At 32.8% G+C, this 15,218-nt stretch overlaps 1 protein-coding gene across 1 annotated transcript in view; it reads left to right on the forward strand.

The window, feature by feature from the left end:
• The first annotated feature begins 2,313 nt into the window (after positions 1–2,313).
• The window catches only part of LOC149417277 (uncharacterized), a 110,975-nt gene continuing 98,070 nt past the window's right edge, over positions 2,314–15,218 (forward strand). Inside the window, exon 1 of the mRNA XM_089639970.1 lies at positions 2,314–2,518. The gene's annotated coding sequence lies outside the window, so the exon portion shown is untranslated. The remainder of the gene's footprint in view (positions 2,519–15,218) is intronic.

Raw genomic sequence — 15,218 nt, forward strand, 5'->3', positions numbered from 1 at the left:
ATCCTTTGTTACAAAATAGAGAGAGAAAACCTCCGACAACTTTCAAGGCAGAGCTTCTTGGCTGTTGACTTATAGATCGTTGTTTCAAATTGTAGCGGCGTACTTACGAAGTCTACACCCACCATTTTAGTTGCGGAGACGACTATAAAAGAATAACTTTTGTCTATGCAAAATAATTTACAAAGCCTATAAGCTGATTCTGAATATAATAGATGTTTGGGGCTCAATTTGGTAGGCGGGTTTGGTTGCCGCCGCCCCTGGAACTATTTATTGGATAACACTTCTGTCATAGGTCTACCCATGTGGTTCGTTACGTTTTGTGATTTAGCAGGGGTGCTCCGGGTTCATCAGGTGACGTGTGTTCGGGATGCGCCTACCCACCAGATGCGTGGCATGACAGATTGAGAGAGGCTGGTTTGGAAAGACCCTTTGACCTCTCTAACTGGTCTCTCGACCCATCGCCAGGGATATATTCGTATGAACGTCTCTCCTGGACACACTGATCCTACCCAATCCTCATACCCTTTACCTTCCCAGAGCTTAATCTCCATCATTTTCTTAAAAAAGACCCTCGACACAACATCCCAAAAGATGATATAAGCCCTGAAGGAAATTATTTTTATTATTTTTTGACTAGACTTTGCTGACATAATATTTATATTGCATTAGACTAGACATTGCTAACATAATATATAGACTGCATTAGACTAGACTTTGCCAACATAATATATAGACTGCATTAGACTAGACTTTGCTAACATAATATATATACTGCATTAGACCAGACTTTGCTAGCATAATATAATATTTCCCAGTCTTGCTAATACAATGAAGTCCAGGGACTGAAATGGTATTGGTTTTGTAAATGATTATACACAAACATAAGAAACTCTATCAAATCGCACATGCTTTATAAAATGGCGTCGAAAAGTACATTTTTGTGATATATATTTCTCCATTTTATTTCATGGTCAAGATGTCATGTTTAATGACAAGAGATCAACGTACAGGGTCCCTCACCACTGAAGGCGAATATTTCAAGTAAATGTGGCAATGTGTTAATTTTCACGAAACCATACCTTCCCTAGTAGGATTGAAGATGACTTTAGTTAAAATATATGTTATTACATTTTCGAACACGAAGTATTCAGTTGTTTTCTACTTAGCTACCTCAAAAACGTACCTTGAAAACAAAAATGCAAAAGTTTATTACCTCCATGAATTCTTCTTACCCATACTGCGTACTATTGAACCCCATTAATTGTGTTTTTATTTCACTTTCATTGTATTAATATTTTCCCTTTTTTCGGAATATCATCAATGTACGCGCGGTGTCCGAAAACTCTCATTACAAGAGGGAAACTGGTGAATATTACTTTTGCAGTCGATTTTGTTGTAGAACTTTTTTGATTTGAGCCATCGTTGTCGAGTAAATCGAGTCAGCAATAGAATTTTTTTATCTAACTAACTAAAAAACTAACCATCACGCCGTTTCCCCGCACAGGTAGGCAAAGCGGACGGACCGCCAAACAACTCGGTCTTGGCACACACTCCTTGCCTCATTCATATTCATACTTCGTCTCATACATACTCTTTTATTATTCTGACTCTTGACATTGGCCCGACTTAAGTATCTGATTCACCCGAATTCTGCTACCATTCACATTTGCATTTTTTATAATCAAAAATATAAATTTAAAAAAATCGATCTCTGGGAGTTAATATCAGCTATTTAATGTATTTGAAAATGCGTCGGAGCATGGACTCGGGTTCAAAATTAATTTTAACCCTTTAGTTGCAGAAATAAAGGAAAGAAAAAGAGAATAAAATCCACATGCTTAGATCGAAAAAAAAGGTTTGTCTGGGTTTGTGGGTAGATTCATCAGCTTCCCGCTTGTACCATGAGTTTCCGGACACCGTATATTTTACCCTAATTAATAATTTAGTGGATAAAATAGAAAATCATTAATGCATACTAAACTCAAACCCACAAACTATATTGCATTCATAATGATAACGTGCTACACAAAATAAAATAAAAATAACCATTAAAATTATCCATTGTAAAAAAAACGTCCTGCGCGCTTTTGAGAAGCAGTGCGGTCCTGCGTCATGCTTGAAACAATATTAAACGACACCTTCCAGCCATCAAAATCACTACAATTCAATCAAACGCAACCTTAATTGACACCAACTCGTTCAACTTTCTTCAAATATTCTTCTTATATTAAAATCGTCGAGTAGTTTGCCTGCAGCGCGCAGCCGCCGATTTTGGCCGGCGGGTAAGTACCTACTCCAGTCTGGAATCAACCTTCGCCGGGTACAGACATCCCGTGTCCTGTGCTCCTTTGGGCTAATCGACGGTACGCCCCCTACCGAACTTCACACAATAATACAGCGCGGGAGTTTTGAATTTATGTTAAACGTTTGAATTATTAATGCGGTTAATTAATTAATTTAAAAAAGTGAATTATTTATTAATTTTAGTGTTGGATATCTCCATCTTGGCAATATTAAGGTAAGTTTAAATGAGAAAATATAGGAAAAAAAGAGATTTATAGGATTGTGAAGGTATTTTAAAGAGTAACTTACTTTGCTTCTTCTCTTACCTTACCTTCCCTGCAGCATTTCACTTTCAAGATTTAAAGTATGTGACAAAGACGAATGTTAATGTTCCAACGTTGTTAATGATTGTGCCCAGGTAAACCCATCGTAATATTTTTTTTACTGTGATGGTAGTAATGAAGAATGGACGAGCTTTTGTATTTCTTGGTATGTAAGAATCAGGGTTCAATCCCGCAACATTCGGGCGTAATATTAATACAACGCAGTAATTTTTTTTTATTATAAACTTGTTTTTTCTAGCTGTCAAAAAAAGAACTAAATAACGATATTTTAATAACATAATCTCCACTTAATGTACTTAAATACATATTTAAAATCGTTTGTAATATAAATTCCTAATATTTCTAATCTTATATAACTAATTCCAAACAAACATTAGTTTTATAAAAAAAACAGTTTTTATAATTATTAAGTTCTACTTTTTTTGTATTATCGTAATATTTTTACTTCCTAAAATCGGTTGTCAACTTTTAATAGTAGTACATAAGAAAAATATTTTTGTTCTTACTTTCTAGGGTACAGATTACCTACCGTACCAAAATTATAGTGGCTCTTTTGTCTTTTAACCAGGACTATCTAGAACCTATCAAAATTTAAAAAAATCCTTTAATTAATATAAGTTTCGTTCGTTTATTTATTGATTTGAGGGGGTGACAGACTAATTGATAAATAATGGCGTATATCTATCAACAAGGGTTGTTTTAGTCCTATGCCAGCTTGTAACGCAATAGGGTGTGATAATGTAATGTATTTGATTTATGGATATTGGATATGTATGCGTGTGGTTTGTTTTAATAGGGTGGTTGAATTGTGCGCTAGCTATTTATTTAATGGGGTAATTAATTAATTTAATAAATGCATCGTCTAATTGATTGCTGCGAACTTATCATCATCTTTTATTGCATAATTGGAATCAGTGTTTGTACAAGGCATTCTAGATTTGTTTGTTATTGAACGAATTTTTTAAAGATTTTTCCCAAAATAATATTTCATATTTTACTAAAAAATATACAAATCGGATATAAAAGCGGATGTTGAATGGGATACAAATTTTGCACGCCACTGGATGTTGGAAGGACACTTAAAAAACTTAAACCCGTTAAGATTTATTTTTCATTTTGGGGTAGAACCTATTTTTTTGCAATTAATTCCGAACAAAGTTTATTCTTTTTCACTCTTTTACATAATGGTATGGTCTTTTGCTAAATTATTGTTTTTTTCTCCTTTTATATTTTCTTTTTTTTAACGGAATTTCCTTTTTTCTGTTTTTCTTTTTCCCATTTCCTCTTTTCCCTTTTTAGCTTTTTTCTTATTTTCTCTTTTCTTCTTTTTCACTTTTCATTTTTTTTTTCATTTTCTCTATTTCTCCTTTATTTTTTCCCTCACCAATCTCATCTCTTTTCTGAATGACCTCCGTTTCTTTTCACCGAATAAAGGCAACAAATCTCTACTCGTAAATACTAAATGGAAACGAAAATGTATGTTTCTTTATTTTGTGGGTACTCGTGATCTTTTTTTCTATTCCAATATTTTATATACCATATTATTATATAAAACAAATATATGTAACAAAATGATTTCTTATACAAGAATAAATAATAATCGTTCGAAAACAAGAATACAATATAATGTTTCCATTTCGATAGAATATACAATATGAGAATATATTTCACCTTCGTGACTCTTTTACTGTTGTTTCTCTGTTTCTTCTTTATTTTCCTCTTTTCTCTTTTTCTATTTAACTCTTTTTGTCTTTTCCCCTTTTCTATTTTTCTCTTTTTCCCTCACCGACCTCATCGATTGTGAGATCGACCTCTGTTTCTTTTCTAAACTTGTGAATACCAAAGGTAAGTCATCACTGTCTATTAAGTTTCGACGGATTGGGATATATTGTGGTTATCTTTGAATTGATTTTAATTCTCTTATTACCAAGTCCCATCTCGAAAGAAGATAAGTAAGGGTGTATATAAACAGGACAAAAAACGCGAGTGCGTTTCACTCCGTTCGCGGTTGATTCGTTTCTTTCCCATAGTTCGTGGATCGGATCGCGTTTTTTTATTCTGTTAATATGTAGAATAACACGGTTATTTTCATGACTACTAAAGTAGCAACATTGTTATCAAAGTTTCCATCTGGCAAAATAACCTTCAATTTGATAATGATTTGTAAACAAAAGATTTGGTATTACCATATATTTTTTTCTGAATAATAATTCATTAAAATTTGCATGAGACAATTAACATTTTTTTTAAATTTTCAAAGGTACCTACTTTAATAAAATAATATATGGTTTTTATTACAGAAATATTTCATTAATATTGTTCAATTGTGGCGGTAAATAATTCCAACATAGTCATTCCTTGCGTAAACTTATCAAACAAATGATGAAGAGATCACGCCCAGTTAATTAGAGACATCGTTAACATGGGGAAATTTTTTAACGGTCATTAAAGGCTTAATTGAAAAAAATGGCGACGTTCTCGGGACCAAAAAGATTAGTGTTCTCGCCTTATCTCTCCCAAGATCTCTGCCAAAGCTCTCACTGGCCGCTGCGGACTTTAAAAAGGATTGACGAAGACAATGCCCTACTATCTGCTTCTACCTCTTATTCTTCTTGCCGATCTAACTACAATCTTACTCCGTATCTTAATATCGTACTAAACCCGACAGGGAACAAGAAAATCCTATCAGAAATCAGAAAACCTGGCAAGTTTTTCGAGTGCAGTTGTAATTTCAAGATTATTAAAAAAAATGTAAGCAATTTCGGTTATGTGTCTGTAACATAAAAAATATCTTTAGTTGTCTGAAAAATTACAAGTTAGACTTAAAAAAAGTGGTAAAATGTCAGGTCAAACAAATGATCGTGTATTATAAGGTCTTTTTAATGAGATAGTAAATGGTACGGACCTCTCAAAAACGTGTTTACAAACGATTATTATAATATAAAAAAATATTCAAGTAAAGGTACGAGTACCGAATTTAATGAAACATTTCATATTTCTCAGATTCTTGGAAATCGAAAAATTTATTATGGTTTATGTTCAAGAAGAAACAATTACAAAAAAACAAGTAAATACATTTTCAACGTTAAAAAAAAAACCATTATCTAAAATGACGTATTTTTTGCGAACTGGGCGCCAGTTTTCACCACAGGAAAAGTAGATAATGAATATCCTATGGTTATAAAAATAGGTACAATTTCAGCTTTTAAGACTTATCTTCTTATAAAAGTCTTAGTTTCTATTTTAAGTTTTCTGTTCTTCGTGTTTTGTTCGGAGTTCCGGAGCGTCAGACAAAGCCTTATAAAATATTATGTACTAATCATAAGGCCTTCGAAGCCTGTTTTCATGAGAGCTCTAATGTTACTTCCTTCAGGTGTACTTCAATCAACTTCTTGGCCTTCTAGTTGATTTTTTTACTGTCTGTACTGCAAGTATTTAGGCATTGTTTTCCATCAACAATCTAAGAATTAATACTTTAATGGAAAAATGCATCAAAATTTCATTTTTTTCAACATTCCTAAATTTCATGTGTTTTTCATAGTTTCGGCAATGTTTTTTTAATGTTTGACGCGCTCGTAGCGTTTTTAAATTTTGCTCTAATATTTTGTTGAGGTCTTTCATTGAAGTACTTTAAGTAGTCGGCAGCTCGAATTCGAGAGAAATTATGATTAGTCCTTATTCAATTGAGTTTTTACGTTATTGTCGCTCATCTGAATAAATCAATTTGATGATTTTTTTTTAAATCGTCAAGTACAATATTAACATTCAACCTTTACTGACTGCTGTTCAATCAAGTTCTTTTACAAATAAAAGCAATTGAGGCCTATTAAGAAAGTACATAAGAGTCATAATTGATAAAAATAGAACAAGAAAGTCTTCTTTAAAAAATTAATAAGGTAAAACTGTGAGCAAATTAAGTGTTCATTGTTTAAATGAGGTTTGGTGAAATAACAATATTTTTTCAGCAAAATCACTGCAAATTAAAAAAATATATATAAGTGATTACTAAATAACTTTATTGTCAAATTTTGCATACAATGAAATTTTTTATTGTGATTAAAGAGTAGTTTTACTGTTTGACTTCGACTGACCATTTATTTTGTTCTCCTGTAGATTTCTTCGCTATTTTTTTTATCACCTTTCTTCAGGAGAAAAAAAATATTGTCAGTGACAAAATGTGTTCGGAATGATCATTTCTGCAAAAAAAATGAATATTCCAAAGACACGTAACTTGACATGGAAATTACGCCACCTGACCAGAAATTACAGCAATATGTGTAAATTTAATGAAGTCAGAGCTCACCGTTCCATGAGATTTGCTGCTTCAGATTTTTTGTTTTTTTTTTTATTTTTTATCGTTCTATCCATTAAAATAGCCATTTAATTTAAATTCCTTTAACTTTAACCCTTAAATAAAACAAACGATTTTTTTACAAGTTAACAATGTAACAAAATGATGGGCCACCATTAGAATAACAATTCTGACCTAGCTCGTGAAAGGTTAAGAGCTCCCGAAATAAATTGAATCATTTGATGACTTCATAATAAGGAAATTAGCATTCTTAACGAGTAAAATTGGAGTAATTCTTCAGGATTACAATGGGCTGGCGGCCGTCATGTTAATCCGCCGACGGAATAATATCCAGGATACGTGCGGGGAATAATTGTGTTTCGCCAAAATCATTTAAAAAATAATGCCTCGAGCGCATTTTGCAATAAAAACGTTCCGAAAAATCTGGTTCTAATTGTTCTGAATGGTATTTTCAACACTTTTTTTGTCCACTCAGAGGCAAATCGAAACTAAAACTTATCCTAACGTAATTAATTTGAAAACATCAATATTCCAACACCCTGTATTTCTTCAAATATAAGTACATATCTGGATGTTATCAGCTTGTGATGATTAGCTTAACATAATTTAATACGTAAACAAAAGTAATTTCTAAATATTGAAGACAATATTAGTGATTTCTAAACGAAAATCTGAAACAGAAAAATCAGAAAAGGAAACGGTCACATCTGGGACTCGAACCCAGGACCCTTGTCTTTCCGTGACAGTGCTATACCAACTGAGCTAATGGGACCCTATTCCCCTCGGTCATTTTTAACTGTATCATACTTCGAATAAGAACTACTAACATTGTCTTCATTTTTTCACCGCACATTTTTATTGGCAACTATTTATTTATTTATTTATTATTATAACTATCAGATTTTCGTTTAGAAATCACTAATATTGTCTTCAATATTTAAATATTACAATTTGAGGTTTTACTCAATAAAGTCATTCCGAAAAATAAATAAAAAGTAATTTCGTTGTTTTATTATTTTATTTTCACTGACTTGATATTTCTGTATACAATTCTAAATGATTTGATAGTATTAGCATTAGATAGTCCAGAATTGCTAGCAATGATAAGCTTTCAGATTCCACTACGTAATACTACAAGTCGGGATTTATTTCTGTGGGAAAACTTCATATGAAATTCATAAATACCATATGTTTTCCTCTTTGACCAGAATACTTTGAAGAAAATAATTATATAAGTAATACTGTATTCTTTTTACAATACATTTTTTTTATTATTTATTGAGTTAGTTTATACAACATTTAAATATAAACAAGATAATATTTCATTTTGTAACTTTAAATATTTTTATAATAAACATAACATTTCTTTTTAAGGCGATGCCATACGTAGTAATGCAAAATCATTTGTTTTTGGTTTGAAAATTTGGTCGCCTAGAAATGTTTGAGATGCTTTAATTAAATACTGCCAGTATAATACATCTTGACCTTTGAAATAATCGAGTATTTTTAGATAAGTCTTTTTATAAGCCCAAAAAAAATAATGTATAAGGCCTATGAAAACTGCTTTAAAGTTCAAAATCTCTTACTTATGAACCCATTTTCGGTTATGATTTTATTGTATAATGTGGCAAATTAAGTTATCGATATGATCGAAAAAAATTAAATACCTATTTAATAATAATAATAATAATAATAAAAACGTTTATTTGACAATAATTTTTTACATGTTTGCATATAGTTTGTACACATACATTTAGATGATTATATTGCCAAAAGGGCAACTGCTCAGCTGTACATTCCGGATTTCTCCGGGAATGTAGCTGGTTTTCAGCAGTGCCTTTAATATAATGTGTTACAAATCGATAAATACAAATTTCCTTAAAATAAAATAAAATATAAATTCAGGATTAAATTTACATAAAATACATAGATAAAATAAAAAAAAAATGATAATCACAAGTAGGTGTCCCTTTCATTTTAAATTCGATCAATTATGATGTTGTGCGGTTGACTGTGCTGTCAGCAACCATTCGCTGCAGAGCTTCTTAAAGCACTGCAACGATGTTGTTGTTCGAATAGGCAGTGGTATTTTATTCCAAAGTTTTGACGATGAGTAGCTAAAACTACCCTCAAAAACAGCAGTTTTATGTTTGGGGAGAACAAGTAAATGGTCTCTTTGGCGTGTACTATGTGCATGTGAGTCACGGGACCACTGCAGTCTGTCAAACAGATAGGAAGGAACCTTTGAATTCATCAAGTTGAACAGTTGACACATTTGATGTAACTTCCTTCTGTTCGACATATTCAGTATTCGATGCCGATAGAGGTAAGGCGAGATATGCTCTCGGGACATTATAGCAATATCGGACACATGCATTTTGGACTCGTTGTACTTGTTTTTGGGTTTTTTTCAATAAAGATGGACCGTAAACTGAGTCTCCATAGTCCAATATTGAGAGAACAAGACTATCAGTAATAATCTTGCGTAGTTTCACTGATATGTTATCTCTTATATTGTACAATAGACGAAGCCTCGAGTAGCACCACTGTGACCTGTTTTTAACATGTTCATCATACCTCAATCCACCGTCCACCATTATTCCAAGGTTGCGCGCAGCATCAACAAAGGGAACGGTGGTTTCATGTATTTTTACAACATGTCCTCCATTTTTTACGCATGATATTTTTTGCTTAGTTCCCATTAATAAAGCAACAGTTTTTTGAGGATTGAGAAGTAACGCGTGCTCCTTTGCCCAACTGCAAACTCTACGTAGGTCACCATTTACCATATCCACTGCCACATGAGTTTTACTTACGTCAAACGATAAATATAGTTGTGTGTCATCAGCATACATGTGCGAACCACAGTGTTCAATATGTGCTGACAGAAATCTACAAAAAATTGAGGAATTTTTACAAACAGACATAAATAACATAATTAAATGGTCCCACGACAATGGAATTATTATTAACGCAAAAAAAACAAAATATATGCTTATACACTCTCCATATGCAAGTTGTCAGGATAAAGAACTGCATATAAAAAGTCATTCATACGATTGTTTTCACACAAAAAACCAATCTCTGCCATGTAAATGCCCAAACATAGAAAAAGTTTACCAATATACATACCTTGGTCTTACAATAGATGTCAATTTTAACTGGTCAAATCACATTGAAAATGTATGTAATAGATTAAGATCCATATTAGGGAAATTTTATCACCTAAAAAACTTTGTCAATAAAAATATATTATACTGTATATATAATGCATTAGCGGAATCAATTATAGGATACGGAGTAAATAGTTACGGATTAACGTATAAAACGTACTTAAATAAAATAGAACAATTACAAATCCGTTTCCTAAAATTGATATCGGGCAAAAAAAAAATACAATTATGTGTAGGCGATTATAAAAAAATGTTTTCTTTGTGTAATGTGCTCTCTATACATAGTAGGATAGATTACCAACTAACGCTAGATGAATTCTGGAATACAGAATTCAAAAAACCTGTAAACCATAACTACCCTACTAGGCATAGAGAAGCACAAATGTTTATTATTAAAATATCGCAAAATGTATACGGAGATAGAACAAAAAGACATAAAATTCCGGAATTGTTTAACTCATTACCAGAAGATATTAAAAATGAGACATGTCATTCAAAAATAAAAACGAAAATTAGATCGTTCTACCTCCGTCAAACATAAAAACAATTAATATTGTGGTACCAAGATATCAAGTTGAAATTAAATATATTGCTATAAGCTAATAAATAGAAAAAGTGAGAGATTTCTTACAATTAAACTGATTGATCAGTTTTGTAAGATCTAAGTAAGAGAAAATAATGTACAAATAAAAAAAAAACTGAATAAACACATATAAAAAAAAAAAAAAAAAAAAAATAGATTGCATCATGTCAGCGGTATATATAGCAAAAAGCAATGGCCCTAGTATCGATCCCTGGGGTACCCCTCTTGTTATTATAATGTCAGATGAATATTTTAGAGTCCCATTACTATCCTTGCAAACTGTGCGCTGAGTTCTATCTTTGAAGTAATTTTGAAACCATTTTATTGCTTCATCGTCAAAACCAAAGTAACGCAACTTTGCAATAAGTAATGGAATGCTCAGTAAGTCAAATGCCTTAGAGAAGTCCAGCAGAACTAGTATCGAGGCTTTGCCTGCATCAGTGGAGGCAAGAATATCATCTGTAATACATTGCAGAGCTGTTGTAGTGCTGTGGCCTTTACGAAACCCCGATTGATGACGAGGTATAATCCCGCATGTTTCAGCGTAGACTACTGTTTGCTCAAACACAACTTTTTCGAGTACCTTGGATAATGCTGGTAATATGCTAATCGGTCTGAGATCACTAATACTTGAAATTGGTTTCTTTTTCGGAATTGGTGTGACTAAACCATTTTTCCACAGTGCTGGAACTATACCTGTCCGTAATGATTGGTTAATAATGGTTGTTATAGTGCTGAGTGCATACGGAAGTATGAGTTTAATCATTGAGATACTTATTTTATCGCAACCGATAGCGTTTGATTTGATAGTATGAATGTGTTTTGATATTGTAGTTTCATCAACTATTTGAAGTGAAAATGATTTTGCTATAGAGTGATTTTGTGTATTATAATGGTTGACTAAAATTGGACTATGTTCTAGATTTTGACTGTGATTAATAAAATGATTATTTATGGCTTCTGGGTCATTTAAATGTGTTGGTATATCTCCGACTTTGTCTTTAACATGAAGGCAATTTTCTAAAGATTTCCAGAGTTTTTTTGAGTCATGTACATTATTATTGATGTTATATTCAAAAAATGCTTTTTTTTCTCTTTTCATGGAAGAGGTTACTAGATTTCGTAATTGTTTATAATAAGTGTAGTGTGAGTCTAATTTTGATTTTAAATACCTGATATACGCGCGATCTCGAATTTTCATCATATATTTAATGACATCTGTTATCCAAGGTTTGTGTTTGTCTTTAATGGTTATTGTCTGTTTTGGTGCATGCGTATCGTAGATATTCAATACGTACGCATTGAAGTGTGTGACCATACTGTCAACACCATTCAAAGCGCTTATGTGTTGCCATGGCCCGTTAGCCAAATCGGCATTTAGCCTATTCATGTCTATGTCTTTAGTGTTTCTGTAAGTTATTGTTTTTGGTATATATTTTGGTTTTGAAAATTTTAAGTCGCATATAACTAAACCATGGTCGCTTATAGTTTTATAATGGTAAATTTGTGTACGTGTAACTATTTCAGGTTTATTAGTGAATACCACATCTATAAGTGTCGAGGAAGTACCTGTTACTCTTGTTGGTTGGTTTACAGTTGGCGACATATTAAATGCTTGCAATGCATCTATTAACTTTTTTGCATCCGGTTCCTGTTTGTTTAATAAGTTTATATTTAAATCGCCAAGTAAAAAAAGTGTTTCACACTGAAACATGTGGTCAGATAAGTTATCACTGATACAATCGATTGCGTCATTGACGAGGTTTTTACTAGTTCTGTATGCTGTGCCTAAACATATATCGATATTCGGAGCCTTAATTTTAAGCCACATTTGTTCCAAGTACTTGTTTTCGTGTGGTAGTATAACGCTTGATAATTCACGACGTACATAGAAACCAACACCTCCCCCACGTTTAGGACGAGGGGAAAGATATAAGTTATAACCCGGAATTGCTCTATCAGTTGTACCTCTGCTCGCATCAATCCAAGTTTCGTTCAAGGCTAATGCATCGATTTCGTGTTCTCTAATATAGATACATAGATCATCAAAGCCTGTACCAAGCGATTGTGCATTTAGAAAACCAATAGTCAGTCTACGTTTTTTATTATTATTTGGAGCCATTTATGTAATATGCAATCATCTTGAATGGTAAAGACAAGATATTGTAATATACAGTATTTGAACATAGAGAAGTTGAATGAAATAACAACATGGATAATTTAAGCAAACACAGCACAAGATTTAAATAATCTGGAGGTAATAAATAAAACATAAGGTTTTTAGCGCATGAGAAGTTAATGTAATGAACGTGTAGGAATTGTAAGATAAAGAGACATAAGAATAGAACAGAAAAAATAAAGTTGGAACTCAATACCACTGCCCGTCCGGTAAAATTAATAATATAATATGGTTGCCATAATGTCGCACTACGCGCATAATAACAGCAATATAATAAATCGAGATCATCAATATTGGTAATACTTCGTATATTCTGGTGTACAATTTTTAGACTGTACGATTCCCAACAGTATTTATTTATGTCTTTAGGATTATCAACTACATAATTGTTGCATGTGAGCATAGATTCATCGGGAGTTTCAAAAGAATGTTGGATCATTTTTAGAGTAAGTTATCTGTAAGTAAACCCACACGGTAATATTAATTTGGGATGGTAAATTTATGTTTTTGATGTGTGAACAAAGAGTACATAAGTTTGGTTGCTCAGTTATTAACATAAAATAATATACATAAATTGTTGTAATACATAAATTGTGAGAAAACATTAGCCATTTCATGTTCTTCGAATGGTACAAATAAAAATTGCAATTGGTATTAGTGGTGAATTGAGGGTTAGCTAGTAATTTCTTATAATAAGGAAGTAAAGTAGCGGGGTCAGAGAGACACAATGATATAGTTGTAAATTTGTCATATAAGAATTTCCTGATAATGTGTGGGTAATATAAATGCACCACGATGTTAATAATTAAATTATTAATTGAAATGTCTGACATCGTGCTTATTTGGGGATTGAACAATGCAATATTGTAGTATTTTTTTGAAAGGAATAGAAATATCATGAAATATAGGAACACTCTGATTAACATTTTGAAAAGGGATACAGGTAGTATGGGTATGATTGCATTTGTGAGTCATAGTGCAAGTAAGATATTCTCAGAGGTGATATGTATAGCTCTCGATTCCGTGGTTTGGCGTATATATACTCGTCCCGCTTTTACCCATACGAATGCAAATTTTTTATCAATAGCCGCCTTCTTCGCTAGGTAAAGTAGGCGTTTATTTGTTGAAGTCAGGTGTTCCGATATATATACCGGCGTGCGCGGTCCGGAGAGTCCTATTGAGGTCGTGTTGAGTTTGTCTTCCTTAGTCACAGCATTCATATTGTACCTTTTTACATCGTTTAAAAAGACATCTCTTACGTGAACGTGCTTAAACCGCACAATTATAGGTCTGGTTTTTTGGGGGATTGTCTTACCCGGAGACCTATAGCTGGTCTCAATGTCATTTTTCGTAGTGTTTGTTTTTATTTCTTGATTTATGTTAAATAAAATATTTGCCAAATTCTCACCTTCAACCTCCGGTATACCTCTTATTTCGGCGGCAAAATTTTTTTGTTGCCGATCTTGATCGTCGATCTTTAATTCGAGCATAGTTAGTTTTGCCTCGAGTTCTGTGTTTTTTTTTTGAACGGAGTCTATGCTTTGTAGTTTTATCAGAGATTTTTTAAAGTCTTCTTCAAATCCCTCCATTTTGCTATTAAAGAATGTTAGCGAGGCCTTGAAGTCCTTGAATTCATCGAACATTTCGTATAATTTCGTCTGGACATTCTTGAATCCCTGTAGCTCAGTCTTGATTTGACGTAATTCATGTGTAATTAGGTCGAGCTGTGTTTCACCCACTTTAGTGGTGCTGGCCGCTGGGGTCTCCTTACTGGAAATAGAAGTAGAACGCGCCGTACTGCGCGTTTCCGTCTTGCAGCCAGTGCATTTGGTATTATTGCGTTTTTCTTGGGAGAGTTTTCGGTAATGACCTTCACTTACGCCACCGCAGGCGAAATGTAGACTCTCCTTGCAGGAGGAGCACCAGAACATTGATTCCCTCGTGAGTATGGGTTCCGGGCACTTGTTGCAGGTGGTGCTCTCCATATTGCAGGGAGTTATTAAGTATTACACTGAACAATCGACACAGAAACTGAGTTGTAAAAAAAAATTATATTTTAGTATTACAGTTTTGAAGGATTTGTATTAGAATATTATATTTAGTTTATTTTGTTGTTAGATTTAATATCACATTTATTTTTAAAATTACAGTATATATTTGATTTAGTATTGGATTTATTTTGTATGATTTATTGGATTGCCATCTGTTGGACAAAATGTAAATCAAACTTCACAACGTAAAAAATAAAAAATAAATGTTTACTCTGGGTTTCGAACTCACGTCCCAGGAAGGTAGATCGGAATGTGTCGGCGCCTCTCACCACGCTGCTAAGTACCGATACACA

This window comes from Hesperophylax consimilis, chromosome 15 (genome assembly GCF_061612785.1).
Source record: "Hesperophylax consimilis isolate HC1 chromosome 15, BYU_Hcon_1.0, whole genome shotgun sequence".
Lineage (NCBI taxonomy): Eukaryota > Metazoa > Arthropoda > Insecta > Trichoptera > Limnephilidae > Hesperophylax > Hesperophylax consimilis.